At 48.3% G+C, this 16,688-nt stretch overlaps 1 non-coding gene across 1 annotated transcript; it reads right to left on the reverse strand.

The window, feature by feature from the left end:
* Positions 1–10,650: 10,650 nt before the first annotated feature.
* On the reverse strand, positions 10,651–10,732 carry TRNAS-CGA (transfer RNA serine (anticodon CGA)). The gene has a single exon. It is a non-coding gene; the product is annotated as a tRNA-Ser (tRNA).
* Between the last annotated feature and the right edge of the window lie 5,956 nt (positions 10,733–16,688).

Genomic DNA, 16,688 nt, shown 5'->3' on the forward strand with positions numbered 1-16,688 from the left:
TAGAAAAATTTTTTATTTTTTTATACGAACCCCGCAAAAAAAAAAAGTTATGCGAGCACTTTGACAATCTAAAATGCGGCAAGGCGAAAGCCTTGCCGACTGCGATTCTAGCTTCGCAGGTTCCCATACCAGTGGCACTCCCAAAGGCTTCTACCTTGCCACACTTTCGATCTAGACGACGTTGTTGGCGCTTGCGGTCTGCTTCTCAGGCCTTCTTTTCTTCTCTGGCTTCTCTGGTGGTGGCGCGCAGGGGGCGTCACCAGCGCGCACGCCGTTACCATGACGACCTCGGATGTGACGTCACCCTCTCCCGTCGCTATATCGACGTCTGCGCTATATGGACGCATTTGGTTATTTCCTGTTTTTTTCGCTATAAGTGGCATAATTAATTAACTAGTCACTCCACAGTCATCAAACTTGGCGTGGTGGTTACATTTTGTCCCCTCTATTTGTCGCTATCACTCGTTTCCTGCTATCTTGAGTAGTTGATGCGTTATTCGTGGAATACAGCATCACACCGGACGCGCGAGTGTGAGCCATTAAAGGCTTTCGCCTTAAAAGTGCGTCGAGCAGAAAAACAGAAATATGGACTCGAGGTCCTGGCTGAGATCCAAGGGACAAAATGGGCCTGCTTTGGCATCGGTTGGGCCATATCATTGGCAGCATGTAAGCACGACACGATGGGAGGGAAACACGGGCGTGGCAGTTTCCTATGTTTCCCCGAGGAAATTTCGATGAAAGTTTGTTAGAATTACGTTTAAAATTTAGAAATTGAAATGTTAATACGGATTTATGTGACCGTGATTGGCGCGGTAAAGGTCTGTTCAGACACAAATGCGCGATGCCTTTGCGTTACTGCACTTTCATTTCTTTCCACTAAATCCCTTGAAGAGTACAGCAACAGGCTAGAACAGTCAACCTTTAGGGCGTCATATTGCACTTCCTGTCATTAGCCCTTGAGACTTGACCAATGCAAAAAAAAGGTAGTGGTCGATTTGCGTAGTTAGGCCAAATGCGAATTAGGTTTTGAAGTTTGGAGTTAATTTGGACATACAGTACATTGTACATTCGAGAATTAAAAGACTTTGAAATCTCTATCTTATTTTCTTGGAGAGAGAGAGAGAGAGAGAAAACTTTTATTTCTTTCCAAGAGGTTCGCGGGGATGAAGACTTCCTGGTCGTCTTGCTTGGGTGCTGGCGACTTGAGTCTTCAAGCAAGAGTGGGCCCTCAGTCCAGGGCTCCACTGAGTTGTGCCGCTTCAGTTGCGTGCTTTACCAAGGCCCTCTGGACCTCAAGCTCGCTGCTGAAGAGACAGCTCTCCCATTGCTCCGCACTCGGTGTTTGTTGATTGTGGAATGCTATGTTTCTCTTGCATTCCCAGGTGATGTGATAGAGTGTGGGCGTACTGCCGCACCAGGGGCAGTCTGGTCTGAATTGCGTTGGTGATATCTTGTTGTATGTGTGTAGGTTAGGGAAGGTGTTCGTCTGTAGCCTACGCCATCCTACAGCCTCTTCCCTATTTAGTGCTTTGTGTGGTGATGGATATCTCTTTCTGATTCCCCTATATAGTTGTAGGGTCTCTGTGTAGCCCCCCTCGCATATGAGTAGCCGTGACTCCGAGACGATCGATAAGCCTGCTCGGTAAGTGAGCCCTCGAGCTAGACTGTCCGCCCTTTCGTTTCCTGCTACGCCTGCGTGGGCTGGCACCCAGATTATATGTTGTATGGGTATTCTTTCAGCTGAGGCTGCCGCCTCGCTGATTATTCTGAGGGCAGTGCCGCTGATATTGCCCTTCGTATAGTTTCTGCATGTTTCTTTCGAGTCCGTTAGGATATTTAGGGAGCGACCTTTTCTGTAGCCTTCGGCTATCGCTAGCGCGACGGCAATTTCTTCGGCCTCTGCTTTCCCTGACACCCCTACTGAAGCGCAGGTGATAGTTTCCCCTGTACCGTTGACCACCGCTACCGCGGCTGTGCGTTGCTCTGCTCTTGCGTACATAGAAGCGTCTGTGTATAGTGTGCTTTCGGATTGGCCTAGCCTTCTGTTTATCTGTTCGGCCCTGGCTCTCCGCCTTTCTTCGTGTAGGTTGGGATCCATATTTTTAGGTAAGGGTCCCACGTTGAAAGTTCTTCTGAGGTCGTCTGGAACTTCTGTGTATCTGTCAGCCAGACCACTTGCGTTCCGACCTAGCCTTTTTAGGAGCGCCCTTCCTGTGGGGGAGCCCCTGAGCCTCGTCAATTGCGCACCCATTTGAGCCTCTGCTAGCTCGTCAAAGGTGTTGCTGACTCCGAGCTGGAGTAATTTTTCATTTGACGTGTTCCTGGGTAGGTGCAGAGCGATCTTGTAGGCCTTCCTTAGTATACAGTCGGCTTGCTCTCTTTCCGCTTTTGTTGTTGCGTGGTAGGGCAGCGAGTATGTGACCCTGCTGACGATTAGGCTGTTTACGAGTCTTAGGGTGTCGTCTTCCTTCATTCCGTATCTTCTTTGGGATACTCGGCTGATCATTCTTCCTACTTGTTCCGTGGCTTTCCTGAGCAGAGTGATGGTGTGGCTGCATTTGCGGCTACTCTGTAGCCACATGCCCAGAATGCGGATTATGTTTTTCTCCGGGATCGGTTGTCCCTCGAGGACGACGTCCAGTGGGGCTTGGGTAGGGTGTCTCCCTATTCTGATGAGCACCGATTTTCTTGGATGCGCCTATTAATGAGACCTACAATACGCACACGAGGTGTGGGAAAAAGAAGCTTTAATGCGTCTTGACAAAGACTACACCGCGTTTACATTTCAGGGGTGGTCAAGAGCACAACAGAAACAATAGAAGAGATATTTACAACAGAGAGAACTGAAGTAAATGGTGTACATGCGCTAGCAATTCGCTTCTTGCTTTGTCCAGTGTTCAGATCCAGTGTTCAAGGCTGGCAGTTTTTCGGATAGCAATAATGAGTTTGCATTCGTTTTGGTCTTTCTCTCGTTCACATTCACAGATCCCCAGTAGTGCTCATACCACTCCTGGCGCAGTGATGCCGCGGTTAAGCGATTAGCCACTGCCCTGTGATGACAGGTGCTACCATCCGTGGTTGTTGCTTGGTTTGGGTTGGGACCCAGGTTGTTCCTGCGGAGCAGCCTCTCGCGATTATTTGAGCTGCCACCTGACACGGTGGGCAGGTTGCTGTGCATATGCCCGCCGGGTGCTGGGCAGGTTGCCTACCACCCGGTGGGCAGGTGAGCAGCCTGCAACAAAACCGGCTTCAGACAAATAAACTGATCCGGAGTTCCCGGATTCGAACCCGACCGCGGCGGCTGCGTCTTTATGGAGGAAAAACGCTAAGGCGCCCGTGTGCTGTGCGATGTCAGTGCACCTTAAAGATCCCCAGGTGGTCGAAATTATTCCGGAGCCCTCCACTACGGCACCTCTTCTTCCTTTCTTCTTTCACTCCCTCCTTTATTCCTTCCCTTAGGGCGCGGTTCAGGTGTCCAACGATATATGAGACAGATACTGCGCCATTTCCTTTCCCTCCAAAAAAAACAATTAAAAAAGACAAATAAACACACAGCGTCTAAATGCGGTGAATTGCAACTATAAGTGCTAGCGCACTTAAAAAAGCACGGACACGGGAAGCCGAATACATAGGCGAGTGCTGTCCCGTGCACGTGGAAGCAGCACGTATAGTTGAGCTAATTGATGACGTCAGAACATGATGAGAAAAATTTCCGCGAACACACAGGCAGCATCCCCGCGTTGCGTCGCCTCAACGTGTGTCGCGTATCCACGCGCTGCTATCTCTATGTTCATGCTCTGTGTATGCAGTCTTCTGTGACGGCGTTGTTTTAATTTAGTAGAATTCGAATCCTCATCGCGGAAAAAAACACGGGGTAGTTAGTCATGAAGTTCGCTCATTGGTCAAAACAGTGATGACGTCACAGGGACACGTGACATGGCCTAGCGCTGATTGGCCAATGGAGTGCGTGACGTCTTGAGACCGCGTGACGGGGCCGAGCTGGCAGGCGCGCTGCTCACGTGACATGGCCCAGCGCGACGGTGGGCCCGGTGGGAGTTGGCAGCAGCGCTTGGTTATCTGAAGACGCTTCTAGACAGCTCTGCGCATCAGGTTGGAATGAAGCAAGAACGAACGGCGCTTATCTCTACAGTACTGCAAAATTCTCGCAGTTGGAGAGGCCGACCATGGAACTATGTGGCTGGATATAAGATATCGGCGCCGATATATAAGATATATATATAAGATATCGGATATAGCATTTTCAGCATGTAATGCAATGAAGCGCCCCCTAAATTTCTTGCTCTTTTTTCTAGCCTCACCTTAGATTTATAATCTGATGCATGCTGCCTCAGCTAGCCCAGGTTATGGCTGCTCTTACTCATAAAAGTCGTTCTCTCTGTTTCCCTCTACTTCCAGCTAAGTTTCGGGCTTTCTTTCCCTCTCTGAATTGCCCGTCGATCATAGACGGATGGGACTTAATTTGGATGAAATGCGCGTCACCCGAAAAGCTCGCACCCGGTGAAATTCCCTTGGCTTGATCATTTTGTCGCTGTCATCCAGCACATTCATCTCGACGCTTATTCAATAGCTTAAGTATACAGCGCCTGCATGGATCAACATCTACTTTTAATAAGTCATTTCTACCAATTGCAATACAGGAATGGAATGAATTGCCAGATTCTACTGTCATGGAAAGTGACCCTGTCAAATTCAAAGACCGGTTGCTGTCTGTCTTTGAACATTAAATTCGTCGTTATTTCTTTTCTCGCCCTTAGTTTGATGTGCTTGAGCAACTGGTTTGTAAATCTCCTTCTCTACTCGATTGATTTTTTTTGAAACTGTTTTAATTGTGTTCTCATTTGATGTTACTGATTGTATTCGTTGTCCTAATTGCCCTCATTGTATGTTTGTATATATGTTTTACTAGATTTGTTCTTTTTTCAACCTCTTTGACTTTGTTCTTGTATTGTCCTACGTATGTCGCCCCCCCCCCCCCCCCTTATGTAATACCCTGAGGAGGGTCCTTAAGGGATCAATAAATGATGATGATGAACAATTCTTGGCAAATGCATTTTTGAGCGGGAAATCGTTTATGATCGCAATTTTTTCATACAATGTAAGATTTCACTATACCAATCGATATATCCGCAGATCATCTGACGGTCGTCTTGTATTTTTTTTTTCTATTAACGTTTTTGCTACCGCCAAAAGCGTTCACCATTGGTTTTCTAAGGCAGCCTTAAATGTTCGATGCGATCGAAGGAAATACTTTAAAAAAGATTTATTTCGCTACATATCGCAAGAATGGGCCATTAACTTTAACTTTTCTGTAAAAATGTCTTACAATTTTTCAATTTTCAAAAATTTTGCCCCGAGAATGCTGGACATGTTTTCTTTCAGGTAAGAGGAGAATGAACATTTTCACCGATAGCCATTCCAACAACCTTCGTCAACGCAACTGGCGAACTTAATAATAATTGGTTTTAGGGGAAAAGGAAATGGCGCAGTATCTGTCTCATATATCGTTGGACACCTGAACCGCGCCGTAAGGGAAGGAATAAAGGAGGGGCTGAGAGAAGGAAGGGAAGAAGAGGTGCCGTAGTGGAGGGCTCCGGAATAATTTCGACCACCTGGGGATCTTTAACGTGCACTGACATCGGCCAGCACACGGGCGCCTTTCCGTTTTTCCTCCATAAAAACGCAGCCGCCGCGGTCGGGTTCGCAACTGGCAAACTTCTACTCGCAAACAGTGAACTTCACGCGCACATTCTTTTTTTTTCTTTTACTTTTCTCGTCCACCCTTGAAAGTTCGCACGTGTTCATGAGTGTCACCGGCGATCGTCGATTTATGCTGCTTATATGAACGCGACTGTGCTCTGCGTGCCACATTCGTTACGCAACCAGTTCAGAGCGAAGTCGGGCGGCGAAGGCTAAAGTGTTTTGAACGTTTCAAGGACGAAGCGAGCGGTTCCCGGGTAAGCCTGGACGCGTAAGCCCTGCCACGTGGTCCATCCGCGCGTGTGGACAGTAAGCTTTCACGCGCCGAGAGTGCACCAGGTCAGCCTGCGTAACATCACAGCTTGCGCAACATGGCCGTGCGGAAATTGAACAACAAGCTGAAAGCGGTCGTGTGGGCTCCCCGGCTGCTATCGACATATTATTAATCACGACCATTTGCATCGTCATCTTCTTCTCTTTTACTATGCAGTCTAAACTCGTTATAACGAAACGGTTTATAATGACATAACGGATACAACGAAGGAGTGACGATTCCCCTTGGAAGCTGGGTCAACTTGGGTTATAACAAAGCTACGGCTGTAACTAAGTAATCGCTGGACCCCTTCTTTATAACGAGTTTGTTATAACAAGCACCCTGTCCCACCTGTTCGTCATCCACTTTTGGATAAAGGCTTCGATCTTTAAATAAATATCCGATTAGTTTCTTCTTGGACTAGCAGCGGCCACCTCTATTCCAGCGAATTTCCTGCAGTGTCATACAACTCAAGAATGGCGCGGCGGATTCCCCTCAAAGGAGGCATTCCAGTCAATGGCGTTGACCGACTGTCATGTCGCCATGCATTATCCGCTTGCACTACTAGCGTGATGCCGCGGGCGCTTTTCAGGTGCAAGACTTTTGAGATCCATGCTTTAAAGGGCAACTGCACCACTTTTTGAAAATTGCGCGATATTGAATGATTCACATCTATATAGGCTGTAGGTAAAGGATGCCAAGTTGTTGCGCGCTAGCGTTTAAAATGGTGGCGCTCCCGACCAGTTAATTTCAGTCTTCTCTTAACAGCTCAGTGTGACGACACGGACGGTAAGATTTCAAATTTGCCCTGTCTTCAACCGCACCTTTCCGTGCGTCGTTGGATGTTGCCAAACAACGCTCCGCGGGCTTTGCCTTCGGTGGCATTGGTCTTCTTCTTTCGAAGCAAGCGTTTATGCGTTTGAACATGTACCGTCACCGCAGATGACGCCATGAATGGCTCCCACTTGGTGTTGTGCGCTGCGGAGAAGCTTGAAGGCCGTTGCGATTTTAATCGGTAATTACGTCACCATTTCAAATGTTAGCCCAGAAGGACTTCGCGTACTTTACCTGAAAGTTTCACGCGTTCAGACCTTTAAAGCTCGTCGAATTCTAAACCGTCTGCATTTGCCGTTTAAGTGGAATAACAGCGGAATCACGGCAACCGATAGAGGCCGTTGGCGGAAGGGCCTCCTTTAAGCAGCATTCGAGGATTCCTCTTGCACACACCCTCTCATAAAAAAGTGCATTCTAGAGGACAGCTTACTCCCCTTTTACTCCCATATAAGCGTGTTCGTGTTTAGAGTGTAAGGGTTCATCAATTACCTAATCTCCGCATAACCTTTTCCTTCACACAACATTAGCGTTTACATTTTTTTTCTAGAGCTATGCACGAAAAAAAAAAGACACTCACGCAGCCGACAAGATTCGAGCCTGAGCGGGAAGACCGACTTCGGCCAGTGCGACATCAGGAGTTGCTAGACCAATAATTTCCACTTTTCTAATTTACGGTTTAAACACCCCAGAACAGGGCGTCCGTCAAGCAAGCGTTGTTTTTGTTTTTTTTTTCACGGGGCTTCAGTGCTGACCTCCAAACAAGTTGTTCTTCTTCCTCAAGAGGTGTAGCACCACCATCTCCCTCCTCCGATTACTATGCAGGCCCCCAGTCACTACGTATTCGTTTGGCACAATCCTTCTTATCAGCGGGCCAAGCAGATTAATTTTTGATTATGCTGTGAAACCAAGAGAAGGCAAGCATAGCAGGGAGCGGCAGAAAGTTAGGTGGAAAGGTATGTGATGTTCGCTTCCTTCAAGAAGACAGGGACCCGTCACAGCACAGTTCAGGACGTTGTCTACCCGAGTGGAAACCAGGCATGCAGAAGGGAGGCTGCATGCCTTCTTTTAACATTTCTGCAGGACACGGATCTTGTCTCTAAATGGTGACAGCAGGAACGGACTATGGCGTACTGTGATTGAATGTGTGCGTAGATGGTGTCTTCTGGAGTGGACTACGTTATACTGTGAGTGAATCTGTGCATGGATTGTGGCACTACAATGGCCTATGTTCTACTGTGACTGAATATGTGCATAGATGGTGACTTCTAGAGTGGACTGTGATGTGTATTGTGTGGATTGATTGCGTGCATAGTTGGTGACTGCGGGAGAGAATGTGTGCTATTATAAGAGACTGTGCGCATAGCGGGGTAGATGCGACAGACTTTAGGACATTGTTAATATGGAAGGGACGCTACGGTGGAGAAAATGCCGGTAGATAAAGCAAGGCTAACCACACCTGTAGCATTCAACACCTCAACTCAGTTAGGTGGGCGGAGGAGATTAGGAAATTTGCAGGTGAAGTTGTGGCCGCAGCTGGTAAAGGACAGGGTTAATTGGAGAGACATGGGAGTGGCCTTTGCCCTGCAGTGGGTGCAGTCTAGCTGCTGCTGTTGGTGATGATGATGTGAAGGACGTCCCATAAAAAGACAAAAAAATAGTCCGGCATTTCGTGTTAGACTCTGTCACCCTTCCTAATAAAGGAAACAAAAAATAAACAAGAAATTCCCCTCGTGTAGAATAACTAGGCCCTTCTCTTCTCTTACTCGGGACAAAAGTTCAGTAGCAGCACTGACGATACAAGGAAAAGACGCAAACACAAGCGCCGACTAGCAACTGCGTTCATTGCCACGAACTGGCCTGTATATGGAGTGGGCGTGGGGACAGAGTCGTTACGCGGCTGCTTCACAGCATGCGCTTGTTCGTGCAGATAGCGCCCTGCATTCAATTCAGCGCGGGTACGAAGGCTCCAACTGACGTCATTCCGGCGGTGCCTGCGTTTGCCAGTGATCACGCTGACAGCGCAGGACGTGGGCGGTTGTGGCAACATTGCTGGACCACGGCTCCGTCGTACTACATGTGCTGCGCATTGACTGTGGCGTCAGAATTCCCACTCGACACTTCCTTGCGGACTGCGTCGGTATGCGACTATCTCACGGCATCCGCTTCTTCGTGCAGGTTAGTAGTGACGTTTCCGCGTTCACTTAGAAGTCTTGCAATGCGTGCCCGTTGCTGTTCTCCCGATCGGGAGTGTTGTTGCTTTCGCTTGTCCAGTGCTTCGATGTTTTTGAAGCGAAAAGCTTCACTACGCTTAGTAAAGCAGCCTTCTGGTAGGCAGCACAACGACCTTGAACGACCTTCAGCCCAACCAAGGAGGAGGAGGAGGAGCTTCAATAGAACAGGAGAGGTGCCCAACCAAGGATAGCCGCGTAGAGCCATATGTGGTACAGTTATGGTGTCCAACCCTTGACCCCTGACCTTTATTTGACCTTTGACATTGGCTTACCTTTGACCTTAAAACATCCGATGGGGGCGATGTGAAGCCACGTGATGAGTAACCATGTGTGCAGAAGCTTTTCGCTGAATTCCAGGATTAGCAAAGTTAAGCCACTGCCAATTTTTCTTTTTGCTGAGAGGCTATTCTTTGCTGACAGACTACTTCGAGATTAACCAGGGCTGTAACCCTGGCCATGATTCTGGCGGTGTCACGCCGTCCAAAGGCAGGGGAATGGATGAAACCCTGCAGAAAACGCTCAAAGACACGTTGGCGTTATTAGAAGACGTTAATTCACGCATCGATAGAATGGAGAAAGAGCAGACGCGTTTATTATCTCCATAAATGAAATAAAAGAAAAGCAGATATCGACGATAAAGAACATTGGTGATATTTATGCCAGGCTATCGGTAGTCGGATGTTAAAGCTTCTGGCGATGTAGTTGTTCAACAAAACCTGCGAAGCTTGCCTGAGCTAGCTGCTGAAACGTGGTAAGACAGAGAAGAAATGCTACTAAACGTCATTTTGGACTGCTCTGTTCCGGCACTTACGAAAGATATTTGACCGAACACACAGAATTGGTGCCCTCTCAAACGACCGGTGTCGTCCGATTGTCGGGATGTTCCGATACTTTAAAGCAAAGAAACAATTTGCATTTCTTTCTGTCGAACTTCAACGATAAAAGTGTCGCTGGCAGTGGAGATAATTGCTTGCAAACACGCCAGGCAAGAAAAAGTTGCTTCTATTCGCGAAGGATGGAAACTCGGCATACAAGCATAGGTATAATTAATTATATATTAACCGCAGGTGCTGCGACTGTAACATTACTCACGATAGATTTTTTGAGCAAACTAACCCTCCGGGGCCTGATAACTGTACATGATCACTGTGCGTTTTCCGGGTGCTTCAATGCTTTTAGCCGGCTACTTCAACTATCCTAGTATCGTGTAGACTAATACATCGCCTTATCCTTTAGCCCCTATAACAAACCCCTCTATCATTCATAGATTCTTAGAAAGTTGGTAGGCGGAGGAGATTGAGAAATTCACGGAGCGTGCCCTCAGCTGGCACAGGAAAATGTTAACTGGAGAGATCTTTGCCCGGTATCGGGAGCAGGTAGGCAGCTGATCATGGTAGCTTTGGACTGGCCATGGTTGCGCCGGCCTTTCCCGCGTGTCTGCACAGCATCTGCCTGAAGTAGTTCAGTCTTCGCAGCGTAACGGGTAAGAAGCCTCAACATCAACGATAACACGCATTGTCAGACTTTGGGGCCTGTGCAGAAAAAAAAAAAATACGCAGCCGACAGGATTCGAACCTGTGCGGGGAGACCCCAATGGATTTCGAGTCCATCGCCTTAACCACTCGGCCACGACTGCGGGGCTGTGGAGTGCTTTTGACGAAAGCTTATCATAGGCGTGGTGGTTGCCCCGACATATCGCTGTTAGTGTGTTCTTCCCACTGCAACGTAACGCTCGGAATATATCTGTCAATTGTCTTTGATTGCGGCCAGGATGCCATCAATTCGACTTTTTCCCCAATCCATACCGCTGCCTTTCTGTCTGTGGAAGTTGCCATTATCGTGTTCCCTTCAATTTGTGGCTACTATTATTTCACATTATTGGTTGCGAACAGTTAATCTTAAATTATCTGATTCAGGCTTGCAACCTGAAGCTATGCCTCCGCTACAGACAGAGATGCCATCTTTGAGTTTGGGGTTATACGTGACAGCTCAGGGCGCCCGTGTGCTGTGCGATGTCAGTACACGTTAAAGGTCCCCAGGTGGTCGAAATTATTCCGGAGCCCTCCACTACGGCACCTCTTTCTTCCTTTACTTCTTTCACTCCTCCTTTATCCCTTCCCTTAACGGCGCGGTTCAGGTGTCCAACGATATACGAGACAGATACTGCGCCATTTCCTTTCCCCAAAAAAACAATTATTATTATTATTATTATTATTATTATTATTATTATTATTATTATTATTATTATTATTATTATTATTATTATTATTATTATTATACGGATGATGTTTAGGAGTTCCGCTTTTGAGCTCATGGACTACGTCCTCCTTCGTGGGTTCTCACCCGTTTAGAGAAATATCAGTACGCGCCGGTGTTGATGTGATGCCGTTAAAAGCCTCGTCAGTAAAAAAAAAAAATGCATGTAGTAGGTCATAAAATTCGCCCCTTGGCTGAAGGAAAGTGACGCCACTTCCGGTAATGACAGGAGCTATTGCTATCGCGTCGCCAGAACATGAGGCAGTTAGCGGTCCCTGTGAATTTTTTCCCAGCGTATCCATGGAGCCGGTGCGCGACTATCATCCTGACTTAAGCAGACATGCGTCCCTGCCTTCAGTTTGAAAAGCAACCAACTGGGTCTTTTTTCTTAGACATACTTTTCACAGCGTCAGCTGCTAACGCTGGGTCGAAATGTACACCCTAAACACGAATACAGATATATGGGGGCGAAAAGACAGTAAGCTGTCACCAAGTGCAGTCCCTTTTATAAAGGGTGAACCCTAATTAGAGGGAAGCTCACTCCCTTTTTACTCCCTTTTGTTTTGAGTGTGTCTCCTCACAGTGGAGCGCACGAAATGACAACACTCACCAGTCGCACGACCCGTTATCATCGGTTGCACGACCCACTTAAATATAATTGTGACATAAATCTGAATGACTCACATGAGGATGAGCTCGCACACATACATCGCCCAATATCGGCCCAATATTGGAACACATTGGCGAAGACTGGTCCCGCAAAGGAGCAATGGCAAACCATCCCTTTCCAATACTGGGCAATTACCAGCGCTGCTTGGGCAAGCAACTGACTTCGAGGCAGACTCCTGTCACATCACACGCGTACGTCTCTTGCGTTTCGCCTTCATCGAAAAGCGGCTGCCGTGGCCATGTTTGAACCCGGGCGCCTGGTGTATGGATTGTAAGCAGCTATTAATAGTTACGAGGAAATATGATAGGTGCACTCTCGCGCAGCTCAGCTGTGCGATGTCAATGCACGTTAAAGATACCCAAGTGGTCGGATCGGAAAAACATTGAGTTCTAGAAAAGAGATCTTCGCGGCTTCAGATGGCGTCTTCCATCTTCCGATGGCGTCTTCTGTCTTCATTTACAGGGTTGGTGTCCTAGTCCAAGGCTCCATTGAGTATGGCCATCTAGCGAGTGAGCTCTACTAGGCACCTTTGGCCTTTCAAGCTTGTCAAGCACCTTGGCCTTTTAAGGTGGTCGAAATTATTCCGGAGACCTCCACTTGGCTCCCGCACACCATGTTCAAATCACTTCCATTGATAAAGATAGCTGAGAAGCACAGATGGTGCTGACGACCCCATCGCCATCATTACGTCGCTTTGTTCGCAAGAAAATGCCTGCTTATTCATTTCGGCGAAAAACCACTGTGCGTTGACATCCAAGCAACCGCCACACCTCTATCATCGATTTTCGGTTAGCCCTTCCCTGTACCAGCCGCAGTCAACCTGCCCTTGCAAATTTCCTAATCGTATTTTCCTCCCTACCTGGCTCTGCTTATCGATTAGTTTCTCTTTACCTGAATTGGTTTTCAGAACAGTCGATCGGTTATGTGTTCTTAGCTTGTTATACAGCGCTATAGAACATGTGTTCGATAGGTGGCAGTAAATCCTGTACGCATGCCCCATACTCTGTAGACAAAAGTGAGGCCCGCGTCTTCTTTGGATTAGAGGTAAAAAGTAAGGTGTTCCTGTAGTCGCTACGAGAAGTGAATTTCTCCCTCATGTAATACCCCTTCAATGGGGCCTTTGAGGTAGCAATAAATAAATAAGTAAATAAAACAAAGCAGAAGTTTAAACGATCTTTACCTTCTACCAGCACTAAAGAGTATATTTTCGCTTTGTGTATCATCTCTAGTCCTTCCAGTCGCCTAGTCCATATAGCGGCAGTCTTGGCTTCACTCTGAAAACTTGCTACGAAGCGCAGTTTCGTGGTCAGAAGATTGGCCACTGCCAAGGGTCGGTGTCCAAAGTTACACCAGGAGTCACCGAGTCTTGATGAAGCCGTCCACCGGGACGGCTTGAGTCACGTTGGGGGCCACGATAGAGTAGGCTATCGGCGGACCATTCTTGCCAGTTGGTCCGGCAGCTGACCCGACCTTGTCTTCACTCTGGGCCATAAATGGCCGGCGCCCACCTGTCGCCTCCTGCCTTGATGCCCCGGCATCACCTGTCAAGTCCACGGATACGTTGCCAGTGTTCACCGCCGTCTCCACTCTGGGGACCCTCCAGGTCGCAGGTTCCTTCACGGTGGTCGAACGGTTTCCGACTGCACCGCCAGCGTCGGCAGGGCGCCTCTCCGCCATCTTGTCCCCAGAGGTGATGTAGATGCGCAGCTTCTCGACGCCGTGGTCTAGCTCGCCGCAGTGGGCGAAGGAGTACCCCAGCACGCACGCGCACCCCAGGACGGTGAGGCCCAGCACGGTGATGATGGAGTACAGTTCCTTGCGGCTTACCAGCACTACGGGCAACTTGACCAGTGTCTGCAGCTCAGGATCCATGTTGCCTCCTTGTGGAAGAACTGTCCTCTTGGCTTCGAGAGGGGTCTGTCCGGGACACTGTCACTACAGGACGAAAGATGGTTGCGGTAACAGTTGCAGATGCTGTCGCCGAGACAGATCGTAACGTCACGGCCGGCTAGGCTTGGATGGTGCAGCTCAACTGGGTCGCGAGCGCTCGTGCAGCTCTGTCGTTGTTGTTGTCCTCAAGAGGATAATGACTCATACCCATTACGGTGGATTGGCTAAGGCAGCCGGCGACTGACAGGTGCTCGGAACGTTAAAAAACAGTAATAAAATAATACTAAAATTAAGAATGCAGATTTCTTGTTTGAAATTACAAAATCAAACACTTTTTCCTCCGGCTCTGCAACTTCGTCGTCTACGGAGTCACAGGTACTTATAATAATAATAATAATTGGTTTTGGGGGAAGGAAATGGCGCAGTATTTGTCTCATATATCGTTGGACACCTGAGTGAGTGAGTGAAAAACTTTTATTGAACATTTGCGTAGTTCGGCGGCAGCAGGATCTGCGTCGTCTTCATATCAGGCGATCCAGAATCCCGTCTTCGCAAGGTCGGGCCCCTCATTCCAGGGCTCTGCTGAGCCGCGCTGCCTCGTAAGCGTGCTGCACCAGGGTCCTTTGGACCGTGAGCTCGCTGCTGACAAGCCGGCTCTCCCATTGCTCCGCACTTGTGTGTTTGTGTTGGTGGAATTTTATGTTTCGCTCACACTCCCATGTGATGTGGTACAGCGTTGGTACCGCCCCGCACCACGGGCATGTGGCTCTGTATTGTGTCGGAAAAATCTTGTTTAGTATGTGTAAATTTGGAAAAATACCCGTCTGCAGTCTGCGCCACCCGGTAGCCTCATCCTTTGTTAGCGCCTTGTGTGGCGGAGGATATTTATACATTAAGCCCCTGTATAGGGCCAGGTGCTCTGCATAACCCCCGTCGCAGGCTCGGGTGCAAAAGTCGTCCGGTAATCCCGCTTGGAAACTCATCGCTCGGACACCTGAAACCGCGCCGTAAGGGAAGGGATAAAGGAGGGAGTGAAAGAAGAAAGGAAGAAAGATGTGCCGTAGTGGAGGGCTCCGGAATAATTTCGACCACCTGGGGATCTTTAACGTGCACTGACATCGCACAGCACTCGGGCGTCTTAGCGTTTTTTCCTCCATAAAAACGCAGCCGCCGCGGTCGGGTTCGAGCCCGGGAACTGCGGATCAGTAGCCCCGGGTTCGAACCCGACCGCGGCGGCTGCGTTTTTTATGGAGGCAGAACTCAAATTTTTGCTACTACCTCGCTTGTGCTCATTACGCTTAGTTTTGGATGCCTGGGCACAAGGAAATTCATGTAAATAAGGTTGCTATCTATTCAAGGTATCTATTCAAGGCCCGCCTGTCAGGACTCTCCTACCGCTGTGCTCAAATATTACAGCGGCCAGGTTCCGCAGGTATCTGCTATTGAAATAATTTTGCAGTCTTGGCGCTTACTTCATCTCCCGACTACCAGCAACTTCTGTTCCCTTGATGCAGTAAAGAATGGTGATCGGCCAAGCTTGAGGTTTCTCTCACGCGTTTACATTGTCGCGTGCCTCAATTAAATTTCTTCTAACAGCATAGGTCTGGCCTGGCAGTCTCCCCATTGTGCCCGCTCTGCGCTGAACCCGAAACGATGGATCATTTCTTGTTGACGTGCCACAGCTTCTCCTCTTTGCGGAGGCGCCTCCTAGGACACCCGTTACGTCAGCTCGGTCTAAAGTTTGTCTCCCGAGGTTGTTCTGTCCCTTGGTGCTTCCACCCTTGGGGGCAGCAACAGGAATATGCTCTCCGCCATTCAAACTTTCCTTTTAGACACGAAACGGCTCTCATCCTAAAATCTTTCTGAAGTCCTTCTTTTGGCTACTCTTGTTCAAAATTCATCTGTAATAAAAACATCCTTAATAGTGCACGCATAGCCCCGTTCCGATTTTCAGTCACGAATCTGTGAGTTTCCGATTTGTTCTTAATTTAAATAACTGAATCTGCATTCTCTTTTTTTCTTACTTGAAACAAAAAAAAATGGCAGTGGCTTAACTTGGCTAACCCTGGAATTTAGCGAAAAGCAAGCACGCTTGCTAAGTGTCTGAGGCTCGTCCATGGCAGCTCCGCTACACGCTCGCGACAGCCGTTCTACATGTACCCCGCACGACCACGTGGCTGTGACGTGGTATCACATGGTCTTACGGCACCACCATCGGATGCCACCACGTGGCTTAACATCACCCATCTGGAAGTACGGAAAGCTGGGCAAGTTGGTTAATAATAATAATAATTGGTTTTTGGGGAAAGGAAATGGCGCAGTATCTGCCTCATATATCGTTGGACACCTGAACTGCGCCGTAAGGGAAACGGATAAAGGAGGGAGTAAAAGAAGAAAGGAAGAGGTGCCGTAGTGAGGGTTCCGGAATACGTTCGACCACCTGGGGATCTTTAATGTGCACTGACATCGCACAGCACACGGGCGCCTTAGTGTTTTTTCCTCCATAAAAAACGCAGCCGCCGCGGTGGTGTTCAAACCCGGGAACTCCGGATCAGTAGTCGAGCGCCCTAACCACTGAGCCACCGCGGCGGGTGGGCAAGTTGGTTACTTGCCCTCATTATCACTGGCTAACCGCGAAATCACCTTTTTGGAGCATGCATTTGCAGAAATGTAGATTTAAAATGTTCAGTGATGACGCAGTGCTTCTTCCATATTTTTGTTCTGTGTAGTGTTTGGCGGGAATAGTATATGTACACACGTGCGTAATAAATCACCA

The sequence above is a fragment of the Amblyomma americanum genome, unplaced genomic scaffold, assembly GCF_052857255.1.
Source record: "Amblyomma americanum isolate KBUSLIRL-KWMA unplaced genomic scaffold, ASM5285725v1 scaffold_332, whole genome shotgun sequence".
Taxonomy (NCBI): domain Eukaryota; kingdom Metazoa; phylum Arthropoda; class Arachnida; order Ixodida; family Ixodidae; genus Amblyomma; species Amblyomma americanum.